The sequence below is a fragment of the Ornithorhynchus anatinus genome, chromosome 8 (assembly GCF_004115215.2).
Source record: "Ornithorhynchus anatinus isolate Pmale09 chromosome 8, mOrnAna1.pri.v4, whole genome shotgun sequence".
NCBI lineage: Eukaryota > Metazoa > Chordata > Mammalia > Monotremata > Ornithorhynchidae > Ornithorhynchus > Ornithorhynchus anatinus.
Genome location: NC_041735.1, coordinates 63,647,060 through 63,669,163, shown reverse-complemented (window position 1 = coordinate 63,669,163; position 22,104 = coordinate 63,647,060).

The following is a 22,104-nucleotide window of genomic DNA, read 5'->3' as shown; positions in this document are numbered from 1 at the left end:
TCTACCCAAAATGCTAAACAACATGCCACAGACATGTAATCTACATCTCTCCAACCCAAACCACAATTTCCCCTACAAGATCATGGTTTGAAAAGAGGAGCCAAGGGGAAAAAGAAAAAAAGAGGCTAGAAACTTCTACTTCAAATTCAAAACAGATCCCAAAAAATGACATCTGGGATATTTCTCTAGTGTGGGTGGAGAATGCACACCTGCAATTGCCTAAACCAGCCAAAAAATGTCACCACTTTTCTCTCTCTCTCTCGCTCTCTCTCTCACACACACACACACAGTAAGTTCATCTTTCCTTGGTTTGAGGAATCCACCGAAGACTGAATTGATTCTGCAACTAGCTTTACTGCTGGTTTGAAGCCATTTCAAGGCAATTATCTGTTGTATCAGCTCAATCATGTTGGATGACAGATGTGACAAATGAGTGAGATGGGCATTTAAAAAAAAAATTTGGCTCCGCCCATCTGACCAATCCTATGCTAACTGCTTTATTGCAACAGGGGGGTATTGTTTTTCCAGGACTCTGGTCCTTCTCAAGTTGATTTTCTGTGGTTTAGTACAGCAGAGCGTCAAAAAGTATTATAGAATCATTCAATAACAGGGGAGTTTACGCTTACGCTTGCCATTTAAACTTCATAAGGAAATAATTAATGATGGGCAAAGCTGCAAGGGGTCCGGAGAGCAGGTTGAGATAAGCACTACCCCACCCCACTTCAGATGTTCCTTCTAAAACGTCATCAAAGGTCTTTTTGCTAGCTTTTCAGCTGAAAATATTCATGAGTTTTGCCTTTGGGAATTCTCCACGCCTACTTCTCCAGCCCTTGGAAGAGTCAGACTGGTCAGAGATAGTGTTTACTATGTGCTGATTAGAGGTAGCGATTACTATGTCCTAAGAACTGGGCTAGAGACAAGATAATCAGGTCAGACATAGTCTCTCTGTCTTGGATGGGGCCAACAATCTAAGGCAGAAAGAGAGGAGGTACTGAATCCCTATTTTACAGATGAGGAAACTGTGGCACAGAGAAACCAAGGTCATACATCAAGCAAGGGGCAGAATTGGAATTAGAATCCAGGTTTCCAGAGTCCCAGGTCCACACACTTTCCACTAAATCACACTTCTCATGTGGGGTAGGTTCTGGGTCTGAACTGACTATTCTATCTACACCCCAACATTTAGTACAGTGTTTGGCACATCAGAAGCACTTACTACCATAATTATTACTATCATCACACAAGTCCCTGCCCCAAAAATCACTGAGGAAAATCCAAGGACAGTCAGTCACAGTACTTACTCTCAGGCATCTTACAATATTTATGAATTGCTCTACCGCCATCCAGAACACAGTTAATTTCCCACTGATTTACCTGTGCGTTCGTTGTTCAAGGACTTCTAAAACAAATCCTACTTGGATCAGAGTGCCAAGAGCAGAGAATGATTTTTTTTTTTTTAAATGAGCATTTTCCCTGTAATAATATGATTTGAAATTCAACCTTTAGATTTCCCAGTAGAGCACCCTGCAGAGAGATCTAGCCCATAGCCCCCCCCCCCTGATTAGACTGTAAGCCCATCAAAGGGCAGGGACTGTCTCTGTTACCGATTTGTACATTCCAAGCGCTTAGTGCAGTGCTCTGCACATAGTAAGCGCTCAATAAATACTATTAAATAAAATGCTATTGAATGAATATGGAAGTCCTGCCTCTCAACCTGTCCTGGGCTCCATACTGCCCCAGGTCTGTCTTCCTGACGACATTTAGATTTTTCCAGCCCCAACCCTGACCCCATCTTACTGTCACAATGAGAGGCTGCGGGACACCAGAGAAGCAGCATGGCCCAGTGGATAGAGCAAAGGCCTGGGAGGCAGAATGACCTGGATTCTAATTTAGACTTTGCCACCTGCTAATTCTAATTCTGTCATATTGTACTCTCCCAAGCTCTTAATATAGTGCTCTCCACACAATAAGTATTCAGTAAATTTGATTGATCGACTGACTTGAGCAAAGCTAGAGGAACGGCACAACGCTTCCTTGCCTTCTCAGGCAGAATCTGCAGATTAGACGCCCTGCAGAGCACAGTCAGAGGATACAAGGCCAGAAATTGGGCTACCATGCCCAGTGAGCTCACGGGGCCACATTTCATCCTGAAAAATCATAGTGCAGTTCAATGCAGAGCCCCTGTCCTCTCCTTTTACATAGTAAGCGCTTAACAAATACCATCATTATTATTATTTTGTGTGTCCCACAAGTGACAAGTGTGAGCGGGAATAGAATTCTTTCAGACCCTTCAGACTCAGAGTCACCAGGTCACCGGAGAGACCATTTTGCGGGCCTGCCCCCTGTAAAAGAACTGACCCAAGCAACTACAGACTCTAAGCTCCTTAATACTTCTACTACTACTACTAATAATAATAGTATTTGTGAAGTACTTACTATGTATTATGCACTGTATTAAGCACTGGGGTGGTTACAAGCAAATCAGGTTGAACACGGTCCCTGTCCCTCAAGGGGCTAACAAGTCTTAATCGTCATTCTCCAGATGAGGTTACTGAGGCACAGAGAAGTTAAGTGACTTGCCCAAAGTCATGCAGCAGACAAGTGGCAGAGCTGGGTTTAGAAATGTGGTATTAAACAATTTTGTGCGAAGCACTGTTGTAAGCAATCAGGTTGGATGCAGTCCCTATACGACATGGGGCTCACGGGCTTAATCCTCATTTTCAGATGAGGTAACTTAGGTTTGGCCAAAGTTACAAGGCAGACATGTGGCAGAGCCAAGATTAGAGCCCATATCTTCTGACTTCCAGGCTCGTGCTCTTTCCACTAGACCACGTTGCTTCCCTGCTCCTTGTGATCAGGGAATGTGTCTCCCAACTCCATTGCATTGCACCCTCTAAAGTGATTAGTACAGTGCTCTGCATACAGTAAGCGCTCAGTAAATACCATTGATAATGATAAACGACTGAAGAATCAAGAAGGGTGCCTTGCAGGGGAACCAGCCCATGGGGGTGGGGAAGAGGAATAGAGAGACACAAAATGGAGAATGTGAAGCACCTTTAGAGGACCAAGAGTGTTCCTTAGGCTTCTGCTGTACAGGGCATCGCATTCTGTTCAGCTTTGAGGAGCTGAAACAGAGGAAGGAAAACAGGGGTGTGGCTAGGAACAGCGGAGGAAGAGGTTGAGAGATTTTCATCTCTCACCCTCTGTTCAGGCAGAAACTGCTCTCAATGATGTGGGTAGGTCTCAGGATTCACATTCATCTTTGCTTGAATCGTAGAAGAGGGAGGGAGGGAGGGAGGGATGGATGATCCTTCCCTTGTCCAGGTTTGAGGGAAAAGCCTCGGTGGGGGCCCATTTCAACTCATTTCCCTTGCAAGGTTCTTGCAACCCTAACTAAGCAGAGCCAGAACGCAAGGGGCTGGGATAAGTCCCTGCCCTCACTGCTCGGACTGGCTCCAAATAATTAATCATTGCCTCAGGAAGAGGAGAGGCTCTTTCTTGGCACTCGCCTGAGTGAGGTCTGGCCAGGTTAAGGGAAAGAGACGAGGGAATCTCTGCGCTCAAATATCTGAGGCTTCCCACTTGCCAACTTTCAGCTGCGAGTGGCTATGAATGTTGGGTTGGTTTCAATCATTCTCCTAGGTGCCTACAGGAATCTCTAAGTGCTGAAATTCATTTTGGTCAATGGGAAGCGCAATGGGAATTATCGTCCAAATAAGTCCAAACAGTTCTGTCAATAAAATGAGGCCCTAGACAGAGGAGAGGTGCATCGCTTGCCCGCCGAGCAAATATATGGTGGTCATACTGTGGTGTGTGCCTGCCATCTGGCTGATTAAGAAGTTCAGTGGGGAGAGGAGAGGAACCGCGTATATGCTCTCGCTCGGGCAGTGAGTCCTCGCCCTAGGAAAGTTGTCCGTGGGACACATAAGCGTCCCAGATGGCACGGAGACTTCCAGTTCCGTCTCTGTGAAGTTTGGCTGGGTCCCCGTGTACCCACTCTCATGGCTGGGAGATAGAAGCCACGTGGCAGAAACCCAAGAGGCCGCGATAATTTGTCATCAGATATCCCAACGTGGAGGAGGAATACGAAGGGAGCATAGGCAGAGAAGAGCCAGAGGGCTTGCCGTTGTGGAGCCTCATCTGAATCCCCTCCCTTTTAGTGAAAAAGAAAGGAAGAAAAATAATCAAATCAAATAAAAAAGCCCATTTGATTTTCAGAGGATAAAATGTGTTTTGCAGTGAACTGTTCATATTCCTTTTCAGCGTCTCTCATTCTTTTGAGTTACAAGACTCCTGCTGATGCTTGTCTCTCCCCCCAGCAGCACACACACGCACACACATTTTTCCATCTCTCACTTGGAAAGATGTTTAGCAATGATTGTGGTATTTGTTAAGTGCTTACTATGGGTCAAATCCCATACTGAGTGCTGGAGTAGATACAAGATCACCGGGTCGGACACAGACCTGCCTCCTATGGGGCTCACAATTTAAAGGAAAGGGAAAACAAGCATTTTAGCACCATTTTACAGATGAGGAAATTAAATTACTGGGCAGCTAAGTGACTTGCCCGGGATCCTATAGCCGGAAAGAGGCAGAACCGGTATTAGAACCCAGGTGTCCTGACCCCCCCCCCCCCCCCCGCCTCTGATCCCAGGTGCTTTAGAGGAGCTCCTCATTCCTCAGAGAAGGACAAGAGGGTGAGGATGGAGAGAAGTCTGCTTCTTTCCCAGTCTGATTTTAAATGTCACGCCACAGAAGCGCTTTCCTGGCCTTTCAACACAGCTCCTCAGATTCCCTGGCACTTTGGTCCTCTTAGTTGGCTTTTTTTTTTTTTTCTCCTTGGAGAAAGACTGGAGCCTCAGTGTCCAGTGGGTACCCATGAGGATAATGGCATAGGCTCTTCCCTAAATGGCTGCCTCTAGGCCCAGGCCCTGCCCCACTGTGGCACCCCCTATGGATCAACAACCCTGGCAGCAGCCACATCATCACTAAGCTCACAGTGCCTGACAGATGTTGGTTGGTTTCCATTCCAAGACTGTTACGTGCTCTCCAAATAGAGGTTTTGGCTCCCAGTCCTACGCTCTGGCCTTCAGGCTCTGCTTTGCCCTTACTCTCTCAAGCTATTTTTGTGGTATGACTCCCTTAGTGATGAGAGGTTAAACCAGGCCTCTAAGTATAAATATTTAATCAAGGAAACTCCCAAACCTCTTCCCAACACAAACGCCTAAACTCCTTATTTTAACAAGGGGAACGGCATTTCTCTCCTAATTTCCTCAGCGTAAAATCTGATTAGGGTGCAGGAACCAATAAGTTTACTCTCGGTTCCAATTTACGTCGAGAAAGTCAGAGGAGGGTTTGGCGTAGCTTAGCATTTATGAGGGACGAGAAGAGTAATTACTGAAACGAGAGCATATGACTGAGCCACAATTAATCCAGATCAGGAGGATTTTCATAATAACAGTTATTACACCTTGTAAAGGTAACAGGAAAATCCTGGAGTTTTCACTGTACCTCTCTCCTTCCTTGTGCAGAGCCTTAGGGATTTCAACGCCCGCAAGGACTTACGTCAGGACCCCCACCTCAGATTCCTGCTTCCTCTCGCTCTCAACTCCACGGACTCGCTGCACTACCCACTTCATCCTCCTACCAACTTGGACACGCTGGATCTCATCACTACTAGCCATTGTGCAATCTCTGACTTCACCAACTCTGAAACCTCATTCTCTAACAGCCACTTCCATTCGTTCATTCAATCATATTTCCTGAGCGCTTACCACATACAGAGCAGTGAACTGAGTGCTTGGGAGAGTAAATAACTACAATACAAAGACACGTTCCCTGCCCACGAGCTTACAGTCTAGAGGGGGAGCTTAAGCTTCTCTCCCCAGACTTTCTGCCAAACTATTTTCTTCCCCCAGCAGAGATCCCCAGTCCTAAACACCCAGGCACTTCTTTCCCAGAGTTTCATGTCCCACTGGGATTCCCTTTCTTGCTGCAAGAATTCCAAACTCCCAACACTGCTCTCTCAATCAGTCAATCTCCACCGGACTCAAATCTATCACCCTCCCTCCATAAGTCTCCCCAAATCAATCCCACAGCACATTTTCCCTGCTTGTGCTAGAGAGTCATTTGCGTAAACCCAGGTGTCACATCACTTCAAATGTCATTCTCACTTTCTGTAATTGTGCTCTTCCTTCCACTCAGCAAAACGGCATCTCCTCCCTCATGTGACCTCCTAAACCTAGTTCTTCCATCAGCGTTCCAGAACTCAGAGTCTGAGCCCCATCAGGGTCAGGCACTGTGTCCTTCTTCGAGAAGCAGCAAGGCCTAATGGAAAGAGGACAGGCTTGGGGGTCAGAGGACCTAGATTCTAATCGCAGCTCCACTACTTGTCTGTGGTGTGATCTTGGGGAAGTCACTTCACTTCTCTGCACCCTCAGTTATCTCACCTTTAGATGGGGATTAAGACTGTGAGCTCCATGTGGGACAAGGACTGTTTCCAAACTGATTATCTTGTACCCACACCAGAACTTAGCACAATACCTGATTCATAACAAATACCACAATAATTCTATTCCCTGTCACTCTTGGGGTTCACATTCTAAGTAAGAGGGAGAATACGGGTATCGAAATCCCATTTTACAGATGAAGAAACTGAGACACGGAGAATCTAAGTGACTTGCCCATGGTCACACAGCAGGCGAGCAGCAGAGTCACAAATGGAAGTTTTCTGATTCCCAGGTCCATGCTCTTTCCGCTTGCCCTGCTGTGACCTCCTGGAGGAGATGTGATTTTGAATTGTTAACATTAGTAATACTGTTATCACATTCAAAATATTATTATGAGGACTTCCCAGAGTAAGTACTCAATAAATACCGTTGGTGATAATGATTGATGATGATGATGATGGAGTCGGCACTGTTCTTTAAAAACCTCCTTTCCCCATTCATTTTTCCCTGAATAGGTGTGGTTTGGACGCTCGTTGTGCACTATTAGTGCTTTGCATCTACTGTAACTTTTCCCATCTCTCCCACTGGCAAAACTCCTAGAACTCCCGTCTCTTACATTTCTATGGGCAAAAGGAAAAATAAATAAATAGCCCTGCTACTCGTCATATGCCATGAGAGTAGCCTCCACTAGGAGGCCCAGGCCCGCTCCTGCCTTTAGGACAGAAGGAAGGAAAAAATGCTTATTGTGTGTCTGAAGGTGTTCAGTCCCAACCCAGTGGCCAGGGAACTTGGAATCCGGCCTGCGTGGACACAGACAGACTCCAGTCTCCATCAGTCCCTCGGCAACCGAGATGTCTGCCTGGCCAGCAGCCATCCAGAAAGCCTTTCACAGCCTGAAAATAACAATCCCCATCTCTGGGGTCTGGCAAAATCATAAGGCAAATCAAACGAAAGAAAGGAACCCTGGGAGAGTTTTAATATTCTTCTTACTAGACTGGAAAGTCCGGAAGAAACCCCTAGCACTAAGATTGGGAAAGCCTGCTGGAAAGTGGGAGAAATGGGGGAAAAAAATAGTCTTTGGGTGGGGGGGGGTCCTAAAGGACAGTCTTTTGGATTTAGGGCAAATTGTGGGTTGATTGAATCCTCGTCCTTCCACTCCCACTATAAAACTTACAGCCTAAAATTGTTTCCAAAATTTTCCTGGACACACAGGAAACAGATGAACTCTAACAGAATCACAATACATTATTGAAGGAAGTTTCCCTAGGATTCTTAGGTTGTTCAATATCGCATTTGCTTCTGGAGTTAGTAGGATTATCAGGGTGTGTGTAGTGAGCAGGGGAGGTAGAGGGAAAGAGCCACAGGGAAACAGACAACAGAGTGGTGAGTCCTGCTGTTTTTTGTTTTTGTTTTTTGGGGGGAGGGTGTTTAATGGCATTTATTAACTACTTCCTGTGTGCCAAGCACTGTACTAAGCTCTGGGATAGATAAAAACTAATCCATGTCCAACCTGGGGCTGGCACTTTTAATCCGCATTTTACATGTGAGGTAACAGACACAGAGAAGGAAAGCATCTTGTCCAAGGTCACACAGCTGACAAGTAGCAGATCTGGGACTAGAATCCAGGACTCTGAGGCCCATGCTCTATCCATTAGACCGTGTTGTTCTGAGGGAACTCATTATGCTCCCCACTGTGGTGGTAATACTGATAGTGCTTATTAAGCACTAATTTGGAGCCAAGCACTGGGCTAAGCACTAGAGTTGGAAAGGATAACACTTCTTTCATAGCATCCTGGTAGCCACCTTTGAGCTTCTAATCTAGTGTGCAGGGAAAATGACCAATTCTGTGTTTGTATTCTCCCGAGCACTTATTACAGTTCTTTGCACATAGTAAGCACTCAATTAATACTATTGATTGATTGATTTAAAACATATTTCATGAGATCTAAGTTGCCAAGCAAAATAATTGTGAAAGAAAGAAAAAAGCAAGACAGAACGTTTAGGAATACATTTATATATAAAATGATTTAACATGATATGAAAAACTTCAACTTAAAAATCTTCATAAATCCAAGGAGTGTAAGATATGCACATAAAGAAACTGACCACTCTTCACGATTCTAAGTGATATTGAACAATTTGCGGTATTTTGTGCGAGATTAAGACTAATGGTTTCAGAAATTCCACCGCAAATGAACAGGTCTCTGCAAAATAAAGATGTGTACTATGTTACTTTGAGGTTCCCATATTTTTTCAGATTTTGTCTGGCTACATATTGCCTCCACTCACAGCAATTCAAGTCTAATTGGCAGCTGCCTTCTTGAAACCAAAGCTATCCTCCTAAAAATGAAATTTTCAAAGCAGTTTTTTTTGATCTGGGGCTTCATAAAACCCAGCATTTGAGACATATAAAATATATACATATATACACACATATATTTCATATTTCATATATATATGTAAAATCACCCTGTTCCCATCAATCAGAAGGGACCCTCCCTCTTTAGATTTGGCTCACGATATAAAATAGAAATGGAGAGAGACAAGCAATTCACACCCATCCAGAAAGTTTGGCAATTGAAGCCCTAGAGGGAGAGCCATTTACAGGGAAAAGTGAAACTAGAGATTATTTCAGGCTGGAAGATGAGATCACCAACCAAGGGTGATCCTTCCAATTCATAGACACTTCTGGATTCATGAGGTGAGAATGAGCAGTACGGAGGACTGTAAAATTCATTTGTAGTATTCAAATTTGTTACCACACGTTCCTAAGCTGTCATTTTTATGAGGCTGGCTGATTCCATGTTGCCTTGGAAAAAGATCCGTATGGAAAAATCGCTTTTTAATTGAAACTGGTGCTTCTTCTAAAAGTCAGAAAAAGACCAAACAGAAAAGACAGCCAGGCAACTTCAGACACTATAACCCTTCTTTAAGTTTTTGTTTATTACTTTCAAAACTCATTGTGTTGAGGCATGAAGTTTAATACATTTCATTTGGACTATACACAACAGTGAACTGAACTATGTAGTCCCAAACTGTTTCAGACTGAAAATATTAACACGTTCAAAGAAGGGTTTGGATAAGAGAGCCATGATTGGTTGCTAGAGATATGGGATATAAAGTTAGAGATTTTTATTAGTTCATCCCTAACCAATAAGTTGCCGTCCCTTCCGAAATCCATCAAAGCATCCTCTTGCCAGAAGCAGTGGGTTTGACCAGTAATGAAATTGCTCACGGTGGGATAATTCTCCCTTTGCATGCTTTGTCTAGGGAGGGTGTTGATAAAAGATGGCAGCATTGGGATGGGGGGAAAGGGAGAGAGGAGTGAAACTACTCTCAGGTGGTCTCTCCTTAAAGCATTAGAGCAAGCCGAAATATTTGCTTGTTATTTTATTATTACAGGAGAAATGATTTTAATATTATAAAAAAAGATTAGACCTGGGCATTAAACTTAAAAAAAAAAATTCTGGTCCCAAAATACACCGTGGCTAGAATTACTGATGTGTTTTCAGTCAATCAATGGTGATGATTATGTACATATCTGTAATTTATTCATATTAATGTCGGTGTCCCCCTCTAGAGTGTAAGCTTGTTGTGGACAGGGCATGTGTCTGTTTATTGTTCTTTTGTGCCCTCTCAAGTGCTTCATACAGTGTTCTGCACACACTAAGCACTCAGTAAATACGATGGAATGAATCTATTCTTGCTGAGTGTTAAACACTGTAATAAGCTTTTAGGAGGAAAAAAAAAAAGACTAGGCAATAGTATTTACTGAATACTTACTATATGCAGAGCATTACACTAAGCATTTAGCAAAGCACAATGCAACTGAGTTGGTAGATGTTATCTGTTATACTTCACTCTCCCAAGCACTTCAGTTTTCTGCACACAGTAAATATTGAATAAATATGATTAATTACAGAGGATTGTACAGTCTACAGAGGAGAAGATGGACTTTCCTGCCTTCCTGGAGCTTTAAAATCTAAACGTGGAGAAAGCATATTTAAAAATATATATATTTAGAAATAGAGGGAGTGGGGGAAGCATCAGTAAATTATACTGCTTTAGGAGGATGAAATAGCTTAATAATTGACCATACAAGAATGATATAAGTATATAAACATGCACTGAAGATAAAAATAAATATTTTAGGCATAAAAAATTTTAGGCTTGGATTACTTGACCACTGATATCCTGAGATTTTATTTATTTATTTATTTATTTATTTTAGGTAAGAACCTAAGCAGTGTCATTCCCGGGTGAGATGTATGATCTTTTCAGACCAGGATTCTATCTCAAACAGAGGCACCAAAAAAAAGCATTTGGTACAGTGCACTGCACAAAGTAAGCACTCAGTAAATACCATTGAAATAGTGAATGCTTGGCAAAATGTGATGGCTTCTCTTCAGGCCATCCAAATGTTATCCTATTTTAAGACATGAAAAATGGAAACATTTTCAAATGAGCCTTTAAAGATCCATTCCTTATCTTTCTCCAAGAAGACCTAAGGAGCCTATTTCTGTGGTTTTGGTAGTTCTGAGGGCCATAACTATCTGGAGGATGGGTAGGCAATTTCAACGAGCTTCTGACCAGCCCTTAAAAGAGCAGAGATAACTCCACAGTGAGCGGAATTAGGAGAGGCTTGCTTTTAACAATCTGAATCCATTAAGTGTGATAGGGAGATTGTAGCTGGTTTGGTAATCTTAGAGACAAGAAAAAGAGTGGAGATAGTCAATTTCTAGGACAGATATGTGTAGGTATGTGTAGATATGTGTAGGTAGGTTGAGAAGCAGCGTGGCTCAGTGGAAAGAGCACGGGCTTTGGAGTCAGAGGTCATGAGTTCGAATCCCACTCTGCCTCTTGTCAGCTGTGTGACTGTGGGCAAGTCACTTCACTTCTCTGTGCCTCAGTTACCTCATCTGCAAAATGGGGATTAAGACTGTGAGCCCCACGTGAGACAACCTGTGTCTACCCCAGCGCTTAGAACAGTGCTCTGCACATAGTAAGCGCTTCACAAATACCAACATCATTATTATTATTATTATTAGGTATCAAGCAGAGTTTTGGGCGAGATAGAGGAAGCCATCTGAGACGTACAGAAGCCAACATTTACCTCTTAATAAATAATCTCCCTTGTTTTGATAAATCAATCAGTGATATTTATTGAGCACTTGCTGGGTGCACAGCATCGTACTAAGGGGTTGCAAAAATACAATAGAGTCAAGAAATACAATCCCTGCCCACAAGGAGCTTACAGTCTACAAGATCAATAAATATTCAGAAAAAACAGCCTAAGCCAGAATTGCTGCATAACTATGCTCTGAGGAGATTTTTAAGAGCCACGATTAAATAACCATTATCAAATCAATCCATTGTATTTAAGTGCTTACTACATGCAGAGAGTATTGTACTAAGCAGCTGGGAGAGTGCACTATAGCAGAGTTGATAGAACAAGTTCTCTAACCACTAGGTGCTTATAGTCTAGAAGGGAGACGGTCATTAAAATAAATTATGGATATGTTCAAAAATGCTGTGGGGCTGTGGGTGAAGTAAATAAAGGGTTTAAATCCAAGTGCAAGCACGAATAAACAATATTATCCCATGCTTCCAGCATGCAAAACCCTGTACTAAGCACTTTGGAGTTGAGAAGAGATGGGAAAAAACAAGAAAATAATAGTCTGGAAGTGCATCTCTTAGACTGCTTATGATTAAATAACTTCCCTATTTCAATTCACTTTATATTCCCTTACATCCTACATTCCAAAAACCCTCTCAACCTTCCACTACAAATGTCCTAGTAAGGGCAATTTCCCAAACTGTCCTTCTGATCTCTTATTTCTCTCTACTAACTAATAAAATTGGGGTAGCAACAAAACTCACAGACATTTATAATAATAAAAACTGTGATATTTGTTAAGCACTTACTATGTGTCAAGCACTGTTCTAAGCACTAAGCACTGCTTAACTCGAATAATCAGGTTGGACTCAGCCCTGTCCCACATGGGGCTCACACTCAATCCCCATTTTCCCGATGAGGTAACTGAGGCCCAGAGAAGTGAAGTGTCTTACCCAAGGTCACACTGCAGACATGTGGCGGAGCTGGGATTAGAACCTAGATCCTTCTAACTCCCAGGCCCATGCGTTATCCACTAAGCCAGGCTGCTTATCCCAACTAGGAGTAAGTGAAATGTGATTATTATATGTGGAGTAACTGGTTTTTCTAGAGTAGCCTAGTTAGACATGGCATCTTGATGGACAGAATGTAAAAGGTCGATATCATGTGAATCTGGGGACTTGTACACTTTGGACTGTGGCCTAAACAAAACTAAACAGAGCAAGTCTATGCAAGGTGACGATGATAACTTTGGGGAATTTTTCATCTGAAAGATGAAAGCGCACCATAAGGGCAGAGATTAGTTCAGCCCTCGACATATGGGATAATCCTTAAAACTTCACTTCTGGAAAAAACAAAACATAACCAAAAAAAAAAAAAAAAAAAAGGCCCTTAAACTTTAGAATCCCTGAAGGACTTTTACTATTGAAGGGTGCCCTATTAAAAGTTTTATGTATTCTCTTATTTTTACAGGGTGCAATCTCCCCTAAAGAGCCCTGGTCCTTGGGCTTTTAAACCCGTCTAGACCAGAAAAATTCATTAGGAGTCATCATTTTCATTATAAACATGTTATAATTCCATTTGCTTATTTCACACTGTTTAATATACTCACTTTGGTTCAACTGGGTCACATGGGAGATAACACCTGCCTGTTTCTTCTGCCAGATGAAAGTAAGGATTCCATTTGTTTTTATTCACGGGGAGGGAGGAGATGAACTGCCCAAGTGTTGTCATTTGTGAATGCACCTGCCAAGGATGAGATACTCTAATAGCTGAAATGCTTGGACCATGTGGTAAAATAGCACCAGCCACAAAACCTCAGGGTCCAATCTCTCAGGAATTCAAGATGAAAGGATCATATATATATACACACACACCATATAGATAAAATCCCCCAAACACATGTACTTTAATCTTTGAAACAGGATTTCTAGAGCTATCTGGAAGTCTCTAGAATCCTTCATTACTTGAGGCCCAAGCGACACAGACTAGGGAGTCAGAAGGACCTGGTTTCTAATCCTGGCTCCGCCACTTGTCTGCTGTGTGACCTTGAGCAAGTCACTTCATTTCTCTGGGCCTCTGTTGCCTCATCTGTAAAATGGATATTAGGATTTTGAGCCCCGTGTGAGACGGGAACTGTGCCCAACCCAATTTGCTTGTATCCACCCCAGTCCTTAGTGCAGTGCCTGGCAGATAATAAGCACTTAAATACCACAGTTATTATCATCATCATTATTGTTAAGGGGTTCTAATGTTTGAGTCCATCAGATTGGGAATGGGGATTAACCTAGGTATCTAATCTCTCTGATACCCCCACTGATTTCAAAGAGCACTGGACCGGAATTCCGGAGACACGAATTCTAATCCCAGCTTCACCCCTCACCTGCTGTGTGAACTTGTTCAGGTCACTTAACTGCTCAGTACCTTACTTTCTCCTCTGTAAAATAAGGATTAAATTCCTGTTCTCCCTTCCCCTCAGAGTTTAAATCCCAAGGTGTGGACAAGGACTGTGACATGGTTATACACGCTTATTCCCTTCTGCATCACTCTTGCTCTTGGATTTGCACTTTATTCACCCCTCCCTCAGCCCCACAGCACTTTTGTCCATATCAGTAATTTATGTACTTACATTAATGTCTATCTCCCCTCTAAACGATATGCTTGTTGTGGGGAGGGAATATATCTACCAGTTCTGTTATATTGGACTCTTCCAAGTGCTTAGTACAGCACTCTGTGCACAGTAAGCACTCAGTAGATATCACTGATTGGTCGATTGATTGTATTAGATGCACTGTAATGCTTGGCACAAAGTAAGCACTAAAACCCCACAATTATTAATTGCTATTTATTATTAACTTATTCTCTTCGTTGTTTCCTTCTGCATCGCCTATGCACTTGCATCTGTTAAAAATGATTGCGGTGTTTGTTAAGCTCTTTCTATGTGCCTGGCACTGAACTAAATGCTGGGTGGATACAAGCAAATCGGGTTGGACACAGTCCCTGTCCCTCAGAGGGCTCACAGTCACAATCCCCATTTTACAGATGAGGTAACTGATGCCCAGAGAAGTAAAGTGATTTGCCCAAGGTCATACAGCAAACAAGTAGCAGAGCCAGGATTAGAACCCATCCCTTTAAGCACTTGATATTCAATCCACCCTCAGCCCAACAGCACTTACGTACCTATCCTTAATTTATTTAAATGTCTGTCTGTTTCCCTCCCTAGATTGTAAGCTCCTTGTGGGCAGAGAAGTTGGCTATCAATTCTGTTGTCCTCTCCCATATGCTTAATGCAAGGCTCTGCACACAGAAGCAGTCAAATACAGTGAGTCAATAAATAAATAAATGAGTCAAAGAGAAAAAGAAGCTAGAATGGAGGGAGGATCGAGCCCATCCTCCATCCAGTGTAAGGAGAAAAGATTGGAGAAATGAAGAAGGGAAATGGCAACTTGAGTAAAGGCAAAATGAGACAGTACTGAAATGGCCTCTGTTCTCGCCCCATCCTCCCACCTCATTAGCTGATGGTTAATCTCACCTGTAAAATAACAATAATAATAATAATAATAATGGTAGTATTTGTTCATCGCTTACTATGTGCAAAGCACTGTTCTAAGCGCTGGGGGGGGATACAAGGTGATCAGATCAGCCCACAGTTTTAATCCCCATTTTACAGATGAGGTAACTGAGGCACAGAGAAGTTAAGTGACTTGATGAAGGTCGCACAGCTGCCAAGCAGCAGAGCCAGGATTAGAACCCATGACCTCTGACTCCCAAGCCTGGGCTCTTTCCACTGAGCCAAGCTGCTTCTTTAAGAAACAGGCTTCTGGAGGCACAACACTGCTCTCTCCCAAGACCCTATATGAACCCACAAGGCATTCATGTGTTTCACAGTGTGACCGGCCTAGGCTTTGCTCAGATGTGCTCAGTATTCCAGAGGTTTCTGGGCAACTGTGCCAATGAGGTGACATGGGTCCACCTGTTTTCCTTTTCTAGGAACCCTTAAAGCCCAATGGGAAGAACTCTCCCGTGAGGCCCAGGGCACTCTCTGGGACTACCATTTTGATCTGAGCTATGCCCTCATAAGCTGTATGCGACAGATAGTTGCCTTCCAGGTAGGTAATGTACGTGGGGGTGCTTACTCATCGGAGCTCGAAAGGCTAGCCCAATAATCAATCGATGATATTTATTAAGCACATACCGGGTGCAGAGCACCGTAATCAGCTACTGGAAGAGTACAATATAACAGAGTCGGTAGACACGTCCCCTGCCCACGACGAATAAACCTTCGTGGAACCCGACTTACTTTTGTACATCCTGGCTGGATGCCTCCAACTGTTTATAAGTCATGCAAGGAAGTCATCTATCTTGACCAATATGACTCAAGCACATTTCCCATGTCAATCGCACATGCTCGGGCTGACATTTCTGTGACACGACTTCATCTGTTTCAAGCGGCAGACCCAGGGATGGCTCTTTAACTCACCCGATGCAGGTAGAAATCCCCTTCTAAGGTATTGGCAGTAGGATCTGGAAATTATAAAGCCACAGGCCCTGTTTCCTGAAGCCCCAGGGACTAGAATCCTGACCGACTACAATGATCCTTTACTTAGGGTAATAGGATGCTGGAATTGTACAGTGCAATTATCGCAAAATTGTAATTATAATAATAGATGGGCTGGTCACCCCAGCAAGACCCATCTGAAATAATCACTGGCAGAGGGATTTCAAGCTTTGACCCGCTGGAAGCTAACACCTGATGGCTGGATTTTGGAGCCAGTCACATCTGCAGATTTTTTTTTTTTTTTAACACTTTCCAGAACACCAGCGGTTAACCCCATAACACCCAAACGCTAGCTATTACCTTTACGTTTGCCCTGCAGCTGCCTGACTGGGTTCGTTTTTATGGAAGCCTTCAGCACCCGAACCATTAGCTGCCTGGTGAAAGCTTGCATGCAGAAGACCGCTGGTTAGTTAAATCCCCCATCAGGCTCGCAGCTGTTGTAAAATATGCTGTGACCAAAATATCCATGTGCAACGCATTGTTGATCAATCTGTATGCCAGTTTGGGGCAGGACTGGAAAAACAACTGAGTGGACAGTCGACTCTTCTAAAAGCTCAGCATCACGCCGCACGGCCTGCGATCTCAGGAATATCTCCGTAGGGCTCCGACACCCCTCTTTCCGTGAGCATCGTGGTCTGTGCAAATTCAAACGGGATGGGCTCGGGTCAATAAAAATAGTCTTTTCCGGCCTCCTTGGCTCCGCCGGCACAGAATCAATGCCAGATTCAACGGCTCAAACAAATCCCAGATTGCCGGTGGCCATTGAAGTCGGCATTAGGTGGGTTGTGATGGGCCCCGGCTTCGACGCTAGAGCCGCGGTCCGGACCCTGCCATCCAGCGTGGTTTGCGGCTCCGGGCTCGGAGGGACGGACACGAGCCTCCTCGCCACATCCAAAAAAAGCCGATCATGCTAAGACAGCCTGTCCCGCGGCCTCTCACGTAAAAAGGTATCGCACCATCGTCACGGGGCTTACCCGGGATCTAAGGAATACGGTTCACCACAACAGCCTCCAGCTCTGGCCATGTGGGAGCAGAAACCCGAAACCCGTGAGGGAGAGGCAGATGGCACCAGCCTGTCCTACCTATTAGTCTTATTAGTCTTATCATTATTAGTAGTATTACAGTCCTCTTGACTGTAAGCTCTCTATGGATAAGGAATGTTTCTACCAACTCTGTTATATTGTACTCTGCAGAGTGACTCTGGGCAAGTCACTTCACTTATCTGTGCTTCAGTTACCTCATCTGTAAAATGGGGAATGTGAGCCCCATGTAGGACGGGGACTCTGTCCAACCCCATTGGTTTGTACCCAACCTAGCACTTAGTAAACTGCCTGGCATATAGTAAGCACTTAACAAATATTACAGTTATTATTATTACTCTCCTAAGCACTTAGCACAATGCTCCGCAGACACTAAGCACTCAATAATTACCATTTTTATGGTATTTGTTAAGCAGTTACTATGTGCCAGGCACTGTAGTAAGCACTGGAGTAGATACAAGATAATCAAGTTGGACATGGACCCTGTCCCACAAGGGGCTCACAGTCTGAATCCCCATTTAACAGATGTGGTAATTGAGGTCCAGAAGAATGAAATGACTTGCCTAAGATCACACAGCACACAAGAGGTAGAGTCAGGACTAGAATCCAGGCCCTGTGACTCCCAGGTCCATGCACTATTTTCATTCTTCTTCTTCTTATTATCATTGTCATCTTAAGCAGAGTTGCCTAGTGGGCCTGGGAATCAGAAGGACCTGGGTTTTAATCCCAGCTCCACACTTGTCTGCTCTGTGACTTTGGGCTAGTCATTTCACTTTTCTGTGTCTCTGTTCCCTCATCTGCAAAATGAGGATTCAGACCCTAAGCCCTATTTGAGACAGGGACTGTGCCCCACCTGATTTGCTTGAATCTACCCCAGAGTTTAATATAGTGATTGGCACATCATCAGTGCTTATTATTATTATTTTTGTCATCATCATTACATTTCTTAAGCATTTACTAAGCACTGTTCTAACATGGGGGGTAGATACAATGGATAAGGTTGAACAGTCCGTGTCCCATATAGGGCACAAAGTCTAAGTCCTTGGATAAGCACATAGGTTGTATTTTTTAATCTGCATTTATTATATCTATTCCAGCTCTTGCCACATAGTAAGTGTCTAACAAATGCCATGATTATTACTATTCTGAAATAGCTCCCTGAGATGGTGGCTTTGAATGAGAAAAGGATGAGGTTTGGGGAAAATGGAGCGAGGAAGCGTGTTCTGGGCAGGTGGGAGGAGGAAATGGGTGTGAGCATTGAGCCACATGTGGGAAAGTAAAGATTAAAGGACAATTGGGAGGTCTGCTTGGGAAGCATTCGAGCTGGGTTGCAGTGGGAGAAAAGAGTAAACAGTTAAGAAAGAACCAGTGGAGGGATCCCTGACCCAAAAAAGAACCCATTTATAAGGTTAAATCTGCCACCTGTCTTTCACCTCTATTGTATTCTCCCTAGTGTTTAGTACAGTGCTCTATAAACAGTAGGTGCTCAATTTTGGATTGATTGAATTTGGAGGACAATCCCTCTCTGGAGAATCAAAGATCTTGCTTGAGTTCCCTTAGGCCTTAGGTTTCCTAGATATGGTTGTTGGAGTTCCTAAACACCCTTTGCCTTTTAGTGACTCCCTGATGATGATAATTGTAAATTAATAATCTTCAATCATATTTATTGAGTGCTTACTGGGTGCAGACAACTGTACTAAGCGCTTAGGAGAGAAGAATATAACAGAATTGGTAGATATTCCCATCCCCTAGTGGGACAGACATAGGGGGAGACAGACATTCATGTAAATAAATAAATTATGAATTTATTTATTACACAAGAGCTGTGGGGCTGAATGAAGGGTGAATAAAAGGTGCAAATCCAAGTGCACCCAAATCCATTTCAGGTATATCTTCAGATTTACCTGGTTAAGTAAAAAAAGAAACAGAAACTCTGTGCAGAGCACTGTACCAAGCTCTTGAAATCCATGCAAAAGAGATCTGAGGTTACATTCCCAGCCAGATAATCACCTCGGGTCAATGTTCCACAGACTTGGATTTGCCATCGGCCATAACCAGCCAATTTTCCCTGAAATGGTGGAAAGTGGCCCAAATAATTTTGGTAAATTATGTATTCCACATAATATAGGCTAAAATTAATAGGAAAATCACCACCACTCTTCTATTTTATAAGGAAAAGGAGAGATGAGCAAGAGATAATTTAAAAAATGACTGAACACCATTTTAAAACAATTCTTTTCAAAGTAACAATCATGGATTCAGTCCCCCCACCCAGCCCCACCCCGCCCCCCAGCCCATTTACTGTTTGGCAGTGCAGTTTCACTGGTGCTATAAATACTAGTATATAAACTAATTGAACCCTTTGGCTCACCTTACTGTGCATAAAGAAATTGATGTAAGAGAGCTACTGTAAGTAACTCAAAAATGCTCCCTCCCTGGCTTTTCTTTGCTTTCTTTGCTTTCGCAGTATTTCTGCTTAACAGATGCAGGTGAAAAATCCTTCTTGTGAAGAATTATTTTAAGGCATAAGGAAAAGTTTGGGGCATCCCAGGCCAACCCTGTAGTTCCAACGGTCCTTAAATTACATCCAAACATCTCGAGCACGTAATTAGAAAGAATGCTCAGTCATCAAGGTGAGAAAGTAATCTAATTCTGCTCTTCAAACACCCCTGAGATCACTACGAGTTCTTGATCATAATCAAATGTATCAAGAAACACAGGATGGGAAAGTGCTTTAATATCCGATGTTGTCGATATGCGTGAACTCATGAAGACAAGTCAACCTAATTCAGGGAAATATGAGCTCAGGATTTTCCAAGTGTCAGAAATATTCTTTCCATCACATGGAAACCGACTCTCTTCGGAGAAATAGGAGTTCTGTTTGCTTTGTGTTCTGACTAGCTGGTTGTCTGACAAATATTTGTCCCAAAGAACCGATTATTTATTTTTTTGCTTCCCACCTACTCCTTGAGGTTTTGTCCTATCATTTCTTGCTCTTTTCCAGAATCTTGCTCAGTCTGAAACTAGGTTTACCGAACAAATCAAGTAAAATCAAGGCATTCCTAGAAAAAGGAACAGAAAGCACACTATATATCAATGTCAATGGTATTTAATGAGCACTTGCGGTGTGCAGAGCACCAAACTAAGCACTTGGGAGAGTACAATACGAAGCATTGGTAGATAGATTCCCTTGCCTACAAGCAACCTATTGTCTTGAGGGGGAAACAGGTATTTTAAAAAATTGCAGATATGTATGCAATTGCTATGGAACTGAACTTGGAGTGAATATCAAATGTTTAAATAGTACAGATACAAATAAATGGGTGACAGAAGGCTGAGGGAATGGGGGAAATTAAGCTTTTGTGGGAAAGGTGTCTTGAAGGACACGTGATTTTAATAAGGCTATGAAATAATTGTAAATATGGTTATTATTAATAATTATTTATTAACTAAGGTTGCTATTTCATCATAATATCACTAAACCAGTGATCCTCACAAGAGGTCACAGTGAGGAACTGATAGTGAACTTGTCCAAAAATCCATGGCAGGCCAGGCAATACCAAATCAATATAGGAATGGTCTTAATCATACTAATTACCATGATCCATAGTATTTTTTGAACCACTACTGATTGGATAGCAATGTATAAGGCATTTGAGGAAATATAGACAGAGGTTAATCAAAACCGGTTCTAATCTCCTAGGGTCTTTGAAGAAACAGCACTTTTCCCAAGTGTTTCAAACAGGGATTTACACTCAGTAGTTGCACAACAAATACCATTACTCTTACGCCACATCTACTAAGCTTCTTCCTTAGGGATGACGATAGTGCTTGACTTGGTTATTCCTTATTTAAGCCCTTTTGAAATTTTAGACTCACACATCTTGATTTGTGTCAAATTAGTACTTTAGACTCATTTGGATATCACCAGTCTGGAGTGATAGTTTGGACACTATATTTTTTCCTGCTGAATTATGTTAGCATCTCTATTGCCACAGGAAGGCAGATGTGACTTCAAATAATAACAACAATAGTAATCTTGGTTTCTGTTAAGAGCTTACTATGTATCAAGCACTGATCTAAGCACTGGGGTAGACACAAGTTAATCAGGTGAGACAGTCCTTGTCCCCCATTGGGGTTCAGAACTAAGTGTAAGTAAGGGGGAAACAGATATTGATCCTCCATTTTTCAGTTGACGAAACTGAGGCAAAGAGAAGTTAATTGACTCGCCCAAGGTCACAGGCAGGCTGCTGACAGAACCGGATTTAGAACCCAGATCTGCTGACTCCCAGGCCCATGTTCTTTCCAAGAGGCCATATTGCTCCTCATTGAAAGACAATTTTTATTCTTCAGTGATGAATGCCCAGTCTCAGTTAATCTATAAAACCTCCTACAGGTAGTAGCATGGCCTAGTGGCCTTTTTACCAGGAAAACTATAGGGATCCACTACCAGAACAATTGCAGATGGAGAAGAGGGTGTTCTGGGAGAGATATGTCTGTGGTTTCGCTATGGGTAGGAAACGACTCAACGGCTTAGGAAAAGACAGGAACAAAAGGATGGCATAGTTATGCTCTACTCTCCCAAGTGCTTAATACAGTGCTCTCTAGCCTGTGAGCTCATTGTGGGCAGGGAATGCATCTCTTTGTTGCTATACTGTACTGTCTCAAGCGCTTAGCACAGTGCTTTGCACACACTAAGTGCTCAATAATTCGATTGAATGAATGAATCTTTACACAGTAAACCTCCAGTAAATACAATGATTGACTGTCTTTTTCCTATCTGTGATTTATTTGTGCCTGTCTTTCCTACTAAATACCTATTCTCCCTCCTACTCAGGCTGTGAGCCCAAAGAGGAGCTGTGTCCAACCTGATTTACCTCATATCTGCCCCAGTGATTACTACAGTGCTTGGCACATAGTGAGTGCTGTAAATATGCCATTATT